At 44.7% G+C, this 11,777-nt stretch overlaps 1 long non-coding RNA gene across 1 annotated transcript; it reads right to left on the reverse strand.

Annotated features, from left to right (window-relative positions):
• Window positions 1–251: 251 nt before the first annotated feature.
• On the reverse strand, window positions 252–6,924 carry LOC109438662 (uncharacterized). Its single transcript, XR_002136426.2, has 3 exons — window positions 6,845–6,924; window positions 3,573–4,062; window positions 252–2,051 (listed from the first exon to the last, which is right to left on the reverse strand). It is a non-coding gene; the product is annotated as an uncharacterized LOC109438662 (long non-coding RNA).
• Window positions 6,925–11,777: the final 4,853 nt, after the last annotated feature.

Below are 11,777 nucleotides of genomic sequence, written 5' to 3' on the forward strand. Positions count from 1 at the left end.
CTTGAAATGAGGCATAAGATGAACTTGAAACTACTTTGGAAAAAAACTTCCTAATGTAAATGTAGATGTAATTTAGATCCTGTTGACCAGCAAAAAATAACTCTCCATAAAATCCACCAAAAGAACGGTTTATTCAGGAAAAGAAAAAAGAAACAAAGCCATCAAGGAGTGGTATACACATACTCGCCAGCCGGTCCCAACCAGCTGCCCACGTGGGAAAAAGTCCCCAGACCAACATGGCTTCTTCCCCTTTTATTCGCACCCCCCCCCGGAAGTCACCATAAAGTTCAACAGGAAGTCAAGACTAGAGAGTTAACAAGGAGCCATGCTCCACCCATAGTCCTCCCAGCTCTATGGTTAAGTATCTTAGGGTGCCAGTTTACTTTTATCAATCCTGACATGAAGACATCTCCTCTCCTAGCTGAGTCACCCTTGGTTAGAGCCAAGGCCCACTCCCTGCCTGCACTCTGCCACCATCTTGCAATGGCTTTATAATTACTGTTTCATTGTCATCTCCCAGTTCAGAAAGGAAGGTGACCCAGGTAATCACTGATTAGCATGAAGTGTATAAGATGACCTTATTCCCAGAACATTGTCTTTTAACAGGATCAAGTGGGAGCATAAAGGATAAAGTTTTCAACCTGAATCTCCTTCTTTAGGCTGAAGATGACCTATTTCACTTTCTAAGGATGGTGGCATATGTGTGAGTGAGCATGTGTATGTGTGTTTGCATGAAGTCCTGTGCATGTGGGCTTAGCCAAGGCAACTTGATCCCTCCCATCCCACCACAGGTGTCCCACTACCCACCCCCAAACACCCCTCCAACCAACCCCAATCCGAAGCACACAAAGCTGGCAACATTTCTATTGCATTTTTACTTTTCAGAATTTCAGATCTTGGGCCTTTTATAGGGCAAGGAAAAGAATAGGTCAATAAAGGGAACTAAACATAACATCAACAGACAGGCTGCTACCATGTTTCCCTGAAAATAAGACCTAGTCAGACAATCAGTTCTAATGCATCTTTTGGAGCAAAAGTTAATATAAGACCTGGTCTTATTTTGCCATAACATAAGACCTGGTTTTTAATAATATATAATATAATGTAATGTAATGTAATGTAATGTAATAAAATAAAATAAATACCAGGTCTTACATTAATTTTTGCTCCAAAAGATGCATTAGAGCTGATTGTCCAGCTAGGTCTTATTTTCAGGGAAACAGGGTAGTATTCAGTACAGTTGTGAACTTCAGTACAGCATAGGGATGCAGCAGCGCCACCCACCACGAGGAAAACGCGGCCAGCACATTAGAGACCACAAGGGTTATATTCTGATGCCCACCACCTTCTCAACCAGGAGCAATTCTGTGAAACCTATCTGTGTGGTCAGACCAGGGAGCAGTTTCAAAATGAAGGTCTAGTGGGAGTTGTGTTTGTGGGCGCCCCTCAAAGTTCACTGTCCCACAGACTACAACAAGGACCATCTTCTAGCCATCCATTTATGGGTGCTTCATGGGCTGGCAGTGGACTGTGCTGACATGGAATCAGTTGGAAAGCAGTGAGCTGAAAAACTTAACCAGGGCCTTCTGCCTGGAGACAGGGCTTCCATCCCACATCAATGTGGCCTCGGCCATCTCCGGCAGGGCCAACTGGTCCCTCTGCTCATCCACGCTGGTGCAGTAAACATTGACAATCTCGGTCGTGGCCTTGCACACTGGCTTGTGGCATTTCTTGAAATACAATGAAGAGATCACAATCTTGGGTGCTGGACAAGGAAACCTCAGAAAAGTTTCTCTCTTGAGAAAGGTTTCCTTCTTGGGTATCAGAAGCTGCAAGCCTGGAAGGAGCACAAGATTGCAATCTGCAAAGTCCAACCCCTATTTCCAGATGCACTCTAGAGACCTTCTAGCGCAATGTTACCCTGGACCATCACTTGGGCACTTGGATTCTTGTGCTCCACCACTGATCAGACAAGCTGTCCATGATGGTTCTGATGCTCACCACTGATTTAGTGGAATATCCCTCCTTTTCTCTCACTGGGAAACTATGATCTGTTGGAGAAATGTGAAGGTTAAAAAATGGTCACTCCAGAGACATGAACTGGGCTCAAACTTCAGCTGCTGCTTAGCATCTGCGAGCCTCAGTTTCCTCATCTGCACAATGGGATAGTATTTATACTTGGCATAAGCGCATGCAGTGTTCTTAGGACAGAGCCTGCTACATGGATCATGGTCAACAAATATAAGCAGGATGGGTGTGCGTGTACCTCCTGAGCTTGCAACAGACCACGTTCAGAAGCTTCTTGATTTCCTGGCATTTCCTGAATATCTAACCTGAATTAAAATGGTCCACCAGAGCCCTGTCAGCTTTGCTCACTGTCATTTCACTCCCCATCCCCCATTTCACTTCTACCAGAATGCTCCAAGTCACTCTCTCTTTCACCTCCTCCCAGCTCCTGTCCCTCCCATCTTTGCCCTGTTAGAGCCTCACCACTCCTCTTTCAGACCACTCACCACTTCTTTCTGCTCCCTCTGCCCACCCCTCTGCTCTGCCACTGTGGCCTTCATCAAACCAAAACCAAAGCTACAGAAAGAAACCAATAGACCTTGCTCTGTCACAGCCTCCCAGCTGCAGTGTCACTCCAGAGCTGACCTGCCTCTGGGACATGGAAGTAGCCATAAGCAGGAGACAGTGAAACACAGAGAAAGTGTAATCCTTCCCCTTCCTCCCTTCTCCTCCTCTCCCCATAAGGCTTGTGGATTTAGGCCAGAATAAAAAAGAACCTACACAGGGATTAACAGCACTCCTCAGCACAATTAATTTTTTAAACTTTAGTATTAGAATAATTTTAAATTTACAAAAAGTTGCAAAAATAAGAAAAATAATAACCTCTCCACTTAGATTTGCCTTACAATTAATTTTCTAAACCAGATTTATAAATTCATGTTCCCTTTCATCTGTTTTTATAAGGGTGACACTGTATCTTCTATTTTGAAATTTAAACCTCTAGTGTAATTCAATTCAACAGTGCAGTTTAGCTTAGGACTTTTTGAAAGTTTTTTCCTTTTCTTCTCTCTCCTCCCCTCCTGCCAAATCTTAATGACTCTGTCTGTACTATGCATTTACTATATATACCAGTTTCAATGATTCTGTTTACTCTAGACAGTTTCAATGATTCTGTTTACTCCAGGCCAACCAAGACCACCTCCCCTCTCCCCTTTTTCCCTCTGTTCTGCCTCTTCTTACATGCCTATAAAACCTTTGGAGGTGAGGATGGGGATGGCCATTGGACAGGAGTCCACCATCCTCCCAGAATGACGGCATTTTAAATAAACCTGCTTTTCTTTCCACCAACCTCATCTCTCAAATTTTGGCTTTTGTGTGGCAAGCAGGCAGACCTTTAGCATGGTAACATTTTCACAGCCTGCAAATATAAATGTTTTGGACAGCATTTGTTTCCAAGTTCTATTGCTGGGATGAAGACAACAGTCCCAAGTCAGAGTTGCAGCAAAGGGCTTTCTGGCCAGGACTAAATTTTTCCTTCTCCTGCTCATTTCTATCTACCTACCTACCTTATCAGTCCGAAGTGGGCGATCAGCATATAAATACAGAGGGAAGAGGACTGCACAGGCGTCTGCAGTGTTCTGTGTGAGTTAACTATGGCTTCAATAATGCTGGGTAACAAACATTCCTTAAACCTCAGCAACATACAGAAAATGCTTTTATTTAGTTTATGCAACATAAGGCTGAGGCTTGGCTGATCTCATTGGAGTTTACAAGTTGTTCAAGGAATCTTCTAGCCTGAGCTGAGCTGGTTCACCTTGGCTGGTAAATCTCTGCTCCACGTGCTGTCATCTTCTTCCTGGGAGCAGTGGCTTTCCTGGAGATGGTCTCATGGTGATGGTGAGGTGCAAGAGAGCAAGCAGCAGTGGGACTCATCTGGTAAGGCCAACTCTTGAAACTGGCACGCTGTCACTTCTGCACATTACATTGAGCCAGTCAAGTCACATGGCTGAGTTTAGGGTTAATAAACATGGAAATAGATGCTGTCTGTTACAGGAGCTGAAACAGATGGGAAAGAGGATGGATACATGTGGGGTGAGAAATGGAGATCATCAATCAATACAATCTACCCAACCCCTAAAACATCCAGTGCAAGATGGGATAGGCTTTCTTTAGGAGTCTGACCCTGCAGCTGAGACCTAATAGGACAACAGGACTAGAGAATCCTTAACTCCCCCAAATCACTTGAAGATGAGTTTACTCTCAGATTAAGAAGAAGAGACTGGTAGAGGATGTTTTTAGAGCATATAGCCCTGGGGTCTTTGGGAAAGATCAGAGATTAGACGTTGCTTGATTGACCTTAAACATCAGCCCTGCCTCCCCCACAACCTTGCTTAACTGAGACAATCTCTCCTTTGTAAAGAGCAAACTGAAAACTACAGAATGTTGCTTTGTCCTTTAGACACAGGGCATTGGCTGTGTGAGACCACGGGATGACAAATGTGCAAAATTTAAGGAGGTGCTCCTTTCAGGGCTGTACCACTGCAAGGCCAGCACTTGACCAAGTCTGAGGGCAAGCACTTCCTTTCATTGTGTGCCTTAGGCACCCACTTGCCTCACCCTAGTCTCAGCCCAGTTTAGACAACCAACAGAAACAATCTCTTGGCCAGCTTTTCTACTGCTATTTCCAAATGATGGGCCAGGGGTCAGGTTGGGGGTGGGAGTGGTAGTTGAGGGGAGCTTGTGAAGAGATGTTCATAGCATCTTGAAGGATGCCAGTAAATTGGGGAAAATAGTTATTACACAAGACAAAGATAATTTACTATATAGTTTCTATAAATCAGTAAGGCTTAGCAAGGTAGAAAATTTGGAAAAGGACTCATGCATGCAAATCACAGAAATACAGATGGCTTCTTGATATCCAACAAGGTGCTCATCCAATTTCAATTTTTAAATGCACATTCTAAATGAGGACTATAGTGACTGTTGTGGCAATTTCCACTTTGTAACAAATTTTCAGGGGACTGAACCCCTGCTCCTCTCTGAATAGACATCCTAATGAGTCTCAGGCAGAGCAATCCTACTGTCCTTACAAGTATGACAGGTTCAGGAACCTGGGCCCAGCAAAGAACTGAAGAGTAGAAGGGAAAAGGAAATTAGGTTCTTGGTAGCTTTGATCCACTATGGGACTAATCCAACCCCAAAGCCCATGTACTCTACTTTCATACCTTTTGGGAGTCAGTAAATCCCTTTTAACATGTTAAGACAGTTTGATGAGCCTTTCTGCAATTTGCAGTCAAAGCTGTTGTCCGACCAATGCAAATCATCACTTTTCATTTATTATAGGGATAATGGACCAAAACATTTTGCTGTACCCTATGATGGCCAGGCACCAGGAAAAGGAGCACTCCTGCTCAGTTGTTGGGGGTGTTAATTGGTGCAAGCTCTTCTGAGGGCAAGTGATATTTAAAACTCACCCTCCCATCCCTGTAGTTCCATTCCTATGTATATGTATTTTGCAAATGCAATTGTCCAACTTTGTATACTTAATCGTAGTAGTCTTTGTGGTAATAGTGAAAGTGCCCTGAATGTCCACCAATAAGAAATTAAATCGGTTATAATGTTTCTACAGAATGGATTGTTGTATAGCCTTGAAAAGATATGAATGATATGAAACAATCTTTAAGATTTGTTACAATATGAAACAATCTTTAATATTAGTCCTCACAAAAGCAAAGTTTAATCTCTTTAGAATATTAACAGCCTAGTAAGAACATCCTAAGAACTGTTCCAGGTATTCTACACTATTTTCAACTATGCTTTACAGACGAGGGAATTGATTTATGTTTTAGAAAGGGGAAGGGATGAGATTGCTTATGGCATAGGCTTGCTCTGTATCCATGGACTTTCTGGAAAAATTGGCCAAAACTTAATGATGTCTGTCCTTAGGGATTGGACTCTAGGGTTTTAATGTGGGGACAAGGCATTTGCTGCTGTTCTGTCCTCTTAGACTCTTCATCTTTTATACAGTGTGCACGTCTTGCTTTTTAAGTTAAAATATCATTTAAGAATTAGGAATGTGTTTTCACAGCCAGAAGTAAATGAAATTCAAGTTGTGGGTATATATGCGAGGAGTGGCCTCACTTTTCCCCACAGAACAGCCCAACCTGAGCCTGACCTGAGCAATTAAGTCTCCAAAGATGTTTCACTGAAACATATTGGGGGCGAAGGGGGGGGGGGTGTCTCTCAAAAATATATATACTAAATATTTAAAAATCACCAACTAACCTTGTGAGACATAACTTAAAGTTCTGATAATCTGCCCAAATTTAACGCAAGTTAAGACGTGCTAAAACTCAAATAAGATCTTGATTGACCCCCAAACTTCCGTGAATATGCTTAATTTCGTCTACTGGAAAGTAACCTTATTTGTATCACCCACTAGGCGGCGACGTCTTTCCTCCACTAGAGCCCACACTGCGCCTGGGCTCCAGATCTCCACGGCCCTGGCCTCGAGCAGGGCTACTTGCCCCTCGCGGATGCGCATTAGCTACCCACAACCCGGACGCCGCGCCTGTAGTGGCCCTCTGACCCAAAGAGCCGCGACGACGGCCCCCAGCATCTCCACCTAGAGGACTGAGGGAGGGTAGGGCTGCCTGGCGAACAGGGAAAATCGGAGCACTGAGGGTAGCTCTGCAGGGGAGAACGCTGGACTAGAACCCCTGGCCATAATTCCAAGGTTGGGACACAAGTTTTTCAGCCCACACCCAGCTACTTAGCAAGGATGACAGCTTACGTCATCATCCTGAGAGTCCCCGTGCCCGACCTCTTGGAAAATTACCTGACAGCCAACGGGCAGCGTGTGCCGCCGAGCCAGAGCCGCCGGCCCCGCCCCTCCGCTCTTGCGAGCCCACGAGGGGCGTGTACCGGCCTGCCGGCCCAATGGTGGCGCAGTAAGAGTGGTGGGGCGGAGCCGCGGTGGGCGGAGCGGGCTCAGGTAGGCGGGGCGTTGAAGCTGCGTTTTAAGTTTTTTCGGCACTGGCCTCACTGCAGTTTAGAATTTGATAGTTCTTTCCGGTCTAGTTCTATAGGTTTTTAAATTTGATCATTCCCTATGTAAAATAGTGTAGCCTTTACTCATTATATGATGAGCATTTTCCCAAATCAGTAAAATTTTTTCCAGCTTTATTGAAGTATAATTGACAAGTTAATGGTGTATCTTTAAATATCAACGGGATGATTTGATAAACATTATGAAATGATTAGTGCAAGTTCCACTGAACATTTTCTAAACGTTGTTTTAGTGAACGCATAATAAATCAGAGCATGGATGTATCTTAGTCAGTGGTCTCCTTGTGGGTGAATATGTTGTTTCCAAATTTTCACTAGCATTAAGTGCACGGCCTTACATGAAAATTGTTCACGATGGCTTAAGGGAAGGGATAATTACTACACACAAACACACACACACACACACACACACACACGAATTTTCCCCCCAAATTGACCAAGCTTGCATTTCCCATGAAAACTTCTGCTGCATCAAATCTGTTTAACTTTGGGTCAATCTGTCACATTCACTGGTTTATCTTATCAGGTAAGGCATACCTCGTCTTACTGCGCTTCACTTTATTGTGCTCCACAAATGTGTGTGTGTTGTTGTTTTTTTACGAATTGAAGGCAAAGACACTCCAATGGCAAAAAGATTATGATTTGCTTTACTGCAATACTTGATTTATTTCAGTAGTCTAGAACACTAACAAACCCACAGTATCTCTGATGTATGTCTGTATTCTACTCCTAATGTCTCTGCCATATGTACTTATGTGAATTGTCTATTTGTGTTCTTTGCTAGTTTTGTATAGGGCTTTTGGTGTTTTATCCTTATTGATTTCTAAAGGGTTTTTGAATAAGCTTGATGTAATTCCCACCTTGGTACCTGATCATGTAACATTTCTAATGGAAACTGGATATAAAATTTATAATAATCATATCTGGTTTCTTCACTTGGCAAGGCACTAAAGCTGTTATGACACCCAACTAAAGAAGTCCTTTCAGCACTGAATACTAACTTGGTCAGAACACATTATCCTAGCTGCTGTTCTCCATGTATCTTACTTTTATGTCTACTTAGACTTATAACACATTCTAAATACTTTATGTGCTCTTTTAAACACTTAGATAGGATCCTTGATGATGACAAAGACTGCAGTAATGTTGCAACAAGGTTTTATTTGAAATTGTTCTATAAAATCTGGTGCATCACCTGTTTTGACATGCTGTGTTGAAGCAAAGTTGATTTAAAAGCATTTGTACCTGGATTAAATTTATTCAATTGTGATGCTCATGATGAGAGGATATATATATTTTTAAGTTTTAATGGAATCTGTACTCTTTCCAAAATAAGGTGTCATTTGTGTTTTCCATCTTTTATAATGAATTGTCTTATAGGCTTTTCTTGAAGACATTTATTTGAGCTCAATTGCTGAAGGCTGAGGACTATTTTTTTTAAACTACTGAAAGTTTTGATAAACATAATATCAATCTGAAGACAGTATGTATATGTAAAAATCCCTTGCTTAAAAATTGTTCAGTCCATTGGCGAGGATGTGGAGAAAGTGGAACCCTTGTGCAGTGAGAATGTAAAATGGTGCAGCCGCTGTGGAAAATAGTTTGGAGGTTCCTCAAAATCTTAAGCATAGAATTAGCATACGATCCAACAATTCTACTTCTAGATATATGCCCAAAAGAAGTAAGAGAAGGGACTCAGATACTTGTACACAGTATTCATAGCAGCATTAATAGCAAAAAGATGGAAACAACCCAAATGTTCACCAACAGATAAGTGGATAAAAAAGATGTGGTATACAAGGTGTGATCAAAAAATACGGTGAATGTCTAAATTTAAAAAAAAAAAAAAAATTTATTACAGTAAAAAGCACATTGCCATTAATCCCCTTCAAAATACTCCCCCTCACTTCAAACACACTTATCCCATCATTCTTGCCATTATCTGAAGCAGTTCTAGAAGTTCTCTTTCATGGGTGTCTTTAGCTACACTGTTGTGGCTGCATCAATGTCCTGAATCGATTCAACACATTTTCCTTTCATGGTCATTTTGACCTTAGGCAAGAGCCAGAAGTCTCACAGTGCCAGATCCAGTGAATAAGATGGATGAGAACACACCATATTTTTATTTGACAGAAATGGCCACAGTACCAGAAGCGATGTCTGACAGAGTATTGTCAGGATGGAATAGGAAGTAAAGACACTCAAGAAAGAGGACTTTCAGAACTGCTTCAGAAAGTGGCAAGAATGATGGGATACATGTGTTCGAAGTGAAGGGGAGTATTTCGATGGGGATTAATGGCAATGTGTCTTTTACTGTAATACATTTTTTTAAACATTCACCGTATCTTTTGATCACACTTACAAGATAATGAAATTCTGATACTTGCTACAACATGGATGAACCTTGAAAACATTATGCTAAGTAAGTTAGAAACAAAAGGCTACAGTGTGGGGACAGAACCCCAAAAAGCAGTTTCCAGGCTCTCGGCCTCACATAGAAAGGTGTTGGCTCAGGTAGTAAATGGCCATCAACTGTGATTGGATGGCCATCAGCTGTGGCTAGTTGGCCGTCAGCTGTAACCAGTGAGCCATTAGCCACTAATATAACTGCTGTGGCTGGCAAGCAGAGATTGCTAGAAAAATGGGGGCTAGCAAGAAGATGGTGGCTGGCAAGAGCGGATTGCAGAGAGGCGGATTCCGCCAGTGAGAGTATAGTGGTTTGACTCCCCTACCTATGGCTCCATGGGCGTTCCTTTTTGGCCTCACCATGTTCTGCATTCTTGTGTGGGGAGTGGGAGCAGAGACCCCGCAGGTCGCCTGCAGACAAATGGCGCAGCGAGCAGGGTCTCCCGCACGGCACATGGCGTAGTCGGCAGGATATGGTGCTGGCCAAAGCTCTCCAAAGGACGGTGGGGCAGTTTGTGTGTATGAACACTCAGTCTCAGGAAGACCAGGAGGAGCAGCTGCCGGAGAGCTGGACCCCCGTGGAGAGGTGGAAAGATGTGAACGGTTCCCCAACCAGCACAGGCCGGAGAAAGGAAAGGTCGTTGCGGTTCTGTGGGCCGGGAAGTTTCTGCTCAGGCAGCCCGGATGCGGGACTTGTCCCAGGAGGATAGGTTTGCTGAGTCCTCCATGGGAGATGAGGGTGAGGTCCAGGTCGTCCCTCACCCCCAGGACAGCCCTGGTGAATGACTATGGACTATGGGGAATTGCCTTCCGTCCCTAATTTAATGGACAGCTTGACTGTTTGTTTGGGAACATACCACCATGTAGTGGAACTGGGGGATGTTTGCTTTTGTGTCTTGGCTGGCCACCATTGAGAATATGTAAGCACCTTGACTGTGAGTCGCTGTTGTTCCAGCAGGCTACCCTGAGAGGCCCAAAGAGAAAGAGAGTGGCAGTGCCCTGAGAGCCCTGGCTGAGTCCAGGAAGTCTGGCTGTGCCCAGAGAGAGTGGCAGTGCCCTGAGAGACCTGGCTGAGTCCAGGAAGTCTGGCTGAGCCCTGAGATGCCCTGGCTGTGCCCAGGAAGTCGGGCTGTTCCCAGAGAGAGTGGCAGTGCCCTGAGAAACCCTGGCTGTGTCCGGGGAAACTAGTGGTACCCTAAGAAACCCAGGAAGTCTGGCTGTGCCCAGAAGTACTGGTGGTGCCCTGAGAAACCCTGGCTGTGTCCGGGGAGACTGGTGGTACCCTAAGAAGCCCAGGAAGTCTGGCTGTGCCCAGAAGCACTGGTGGTGCCCTGAGAAACCCTGGCTGTGTCCGGGGAGACTGGTGGTACCCTAAGAAGCCCAGGAAGTCTGGCTGTGCCCAGAAGCACTGGTGGTGCCCTGAGAAACCCTGGCTGTGTCCGGGGAGACTGGTGGTACCCTAAGAAGCCCAGGAAGTCTGGCTGTGCCCAGAAGCACTGGTGGTGCCCTGAGAAACCCTACCTATGTCCGGGAAAACTAGTTGTACGCTAAGAAGCCCAGGAAGTCTGGCTGTGCCCAGAAGCACTGGTGGTGCCCTGAAAAACCCTGGCTGCGCCCAGAGAGCCTGGCTGTGTCTAGGATATTGCATTCACCGCCAGGCTCCTCGCACAGGGCCCTTCGCGGAAGATGCTTGTCACGTAGATTGTGAGGCGAGAGCCTGTAGGGGTGGAGTGTGGGGACAGAACCCCAAAAAGCAGTTTCCAGGCTCTCGGCCTCACATAGAAAGGTGTTGGCTCAGGTAGTAAATGGCCATCAACTGTGATTGCATGGCCATCAGCTGTGGCTAGTTGGCCGTCAGCTGTAACCAGTGAACCATTAGCCACTAATATAACTGTTGTGGCTGGCAAGCAGAGATTGCTAGAAAAATGGGGGCTAGCAAGAAGATGGTGGCTGGCAAGAGCGGATTGCAGAGGCAGATTCCGCCAGTGAGAGTATAGTGGTATGACTCCCCTACCTATGGCTCCATGGGTGTTCCTTTTTGGCCTCACCATGTTCTGCGTTCTTGTGTGGGGAACGGGAGCAGAGACCCCGCAGGTCACCTGCACGACAAATGGCACAGCGAGCAGGGTCTCCTGCATGACACACAGTTTGTGTAATTCCACTTAAGTGATGTAACTAGAGTAGTCAAATTCATAGAAACAGAAAGTGTAATGGTGGTTGCCAGGGGCTAGGGGTAGGAGGGAATAGGATGTTATTGTTTAACGGGGCAGTTTCTATTTGGGATGATGAAGAAGTTC

This window comes from Rhinolophus sinicus, linkage group LG13 (assembly GCF_036562045.2).
Source record: "Rhinolophus sinicus isolate RSC01 linkage group LG13, ASM3656204v1, whole genome shotgun sequence".
In the NCBI taxonomy this organism is placed as follows: Eukaryota; Metazoa; Chordata; class Mammalia; order Chiroptera; family Rhinolophidae; genus Rhinolophus; species Rhinolophus sinicus.